At 41.1% G+C, this 2,486-nt stretch overlaps 1 protein-coding gene across 1 annotated transcript in view; it reads right to left on the bottom strand.

Moving 5' to 3' along the window:
• The window catches only part of MIPOL1 (mirror-image polydactyly 1), a 310,557-nt gene that overhangs the window by 196,410 nt on the left and 111,661 nt on the right, over nucleotides 1–2,486 (bottom strand). The gene's annotated exons all lie outside the window — the stretch shown is intronic.

Here is a 2,486-nt window from a genome sequence, read left to right as displayed (position 1 = left end):
AATCTGGCAGAAATTAAAAATGCTATGAATCAAATGCAGTCAAAACTAGATGCTCTGATGGCCAGGATGAATGAGGCAGAAGAACGTATCGGTGAATTAGAGCATGGGTTAGTAGAAGAGAAAGCTAAAATAGAAACTTGGCTCAAAAAAATCCAATCTCAAGAATGTAGGTTATGGGAGATTAGTGACTCAATGAAATGTTCCAATGTTAGAATCATCAGCATCCCTGAGGGGGTGGAGAAAAACAGAGGTCTAGAAGAGATATTTGAATAAACTGTAGCTGAAAACTTCCCTAATCTAGCAAAAGAAATAAGCATTCGTGTCCAAGAGGCAGAGAGGACCCCTCCAAGCTCANAGCAAGGGAAACAAGCATTCGTGTCCAAGAGGCAGAGAGGACCCCATCCAAGCTCAACCAGGACAAACCTACGCCACGGCATGTCATAGTGCAATTCGCAAATATTAGATCCAAGGATACAGTATTGAAAGCGGCCAGGGCAAAGAAATTTCTCACGTACCAAGGCAAAGGTATCAGAATTACATCAGACCTGTCTACACAGACCTGGAATGAGAGAAAGGTTGGGGGGGCATTTTTAAAGCTCTTTCAGAGAAAAACATGCAGCCAAGGATCCTTTATCCAGCAAGGCTGTCATTCAGAATTGATGGAGAGATAAAGACCTTCCAGAATTGCCAGTCACTGACCAATTACCATGAAACCAGCCCTAAGGAGATATTAAGGGGGGGTTCTTTTTTTTTTTTTTTAAAGATTTATTTATTTATTTGACAGAGATAGAGACAGCTGGTGAGAGAGGGAACACAAGCAGGGAGAGTGGGAGAGGAAGAAGCAGGCTCATAGCAGCAGAGCCTGATGTGGGGCTCGATCCCACAACGCCGGGATCACGCCCTGAGCCGAAGGCAGAAGCTTAACCGCTGTGCCACCCAGGCGCCCCTGGGGGGGGGGTTCTATAAAAGTAAAAAGGCCCCAAGAGTGATACAGAACAGAAAGTCACAATCTAAAGAAACAAAGACTTTACAAGCAACATGGCATCATTAAAATCATCTCTCTCAATAATCAGTCTCTATGTAAATGGCCTAAATGCTCCCATAAAACGCCACAGGGTTGCAGATTGGATAAAAAGAAATGACCCATCCATTTGCTGTCTACAAGAGACTCATTTTGAACCTAAAGATACATTCAGACTGAAAGTAAAGGGATGGAATACCATCTTTCATGCCAATGGACCTCAAAAGAAAGCTGGGGTAGCAATTCTCATATCAGACAGATTGGATTTTAAACTAAAGACTATAGTTAGAGACACAGAAGGGCACTATATTATTCTTAAAGGATGTATCCAACAAGTTGATATGACAATTATAAATATCTATGCCCCCAACAGGGGAGCAGCATGACACACAAGCCAACTCTTAACCAGAATAAAGAGACATATAGATAAAAATACGTTAATACTAGGCGACCTCAACACTCCACTATCAGCAATAGATAGATCACCTAAGCAGGAAATCAACAAAGAAACAAGAGCTTTGAATGCCATACTCGTCGAGCTGGACCTCATAGATATATATACAACACTACACCCCAGAACCAAAGAATACTCATTCTATTCTAATGCCCATGGAACATTCTCAAGAATAGAACACGTTCTGGGTCACAAAACAGGTCTCAACCGATACCAAAAGACTGAAATTATTCCCTGCATATTCTCAGACCACAACGCTTTGAAATTGGAACTCAACCACAAGGAAAAATTTGGAAGAAACTCAAACACTTGGAGACTAAGAACCATCCTGCTCAAGAATGACTCGATAAACCAGGAAATCAAAAATCAATTTAAACAATTTATGGAGACCAACGAGAATGAANACTATAGATCACTTTTGAAAGATATTGAGGAAGACATAAAAAGATGGAAAAATATTCCATGCTCATGGATTGGAAGAATTAACATAGTTAAAATGTCCATACTACCCAGAGCAATCTACACTTTCAATGCTATCCCGATCAAAATACCGAGGACATTTTTCAAAGAACTGGAACAAATAGTCCTTAAATTTGTATGGAACCAGAAAAGGCCCCGAATCTCCAAGGAACTGTTGAAAAGGAAAAACAAAGCTGGGGGCATCACAATGCCGGATTTCGAGCTGTACTACAAAGCTGTGATCACAAAGACAGCATGGTACTGGCACAAAAACAGACACATCGACCAATGGAACAGAATAGAGAACCCAGAAATGGACCCTCGGCTCTTTGGGCAACTAATCTTTGATAAAGCAGGAAAAAACATCCGGTGGAAAAAAGACAGTCTCTTCAATAAATGGTGCTGGGAAAACTGGAATGCTACATGCAAAAGAATGAAACTTGACCACTCTCTCACACCATGCACAAAGATGATCTCTAAATGGATGAAAGACCTCGATGTGAGACAGGAATCCATCAAAATCCTAGAGGAGAGCATAGGCAGCAACCTCTA

The sequence above is a fragment of the Ailuropoda melanoleuca genome, chromosome 20, assembly GCF_002007445.2.
Source record: "Ailuropoda melanoleuca isolate Jingjing chromosome 20, ASM200744v2, whole genome shotgun sequence".
Classification (NCBI taxonomy): Eukaryota; Metazoa; Chordata; class Mammalia; order Carnivora; family Ursidae; genus Ailuropoda; species Ailuropoda melanoleuca.
Note: the sequence above shows the minus strand (reverse complement) of the source record. Positions and strands in the feature narration are given on the sequence as shown.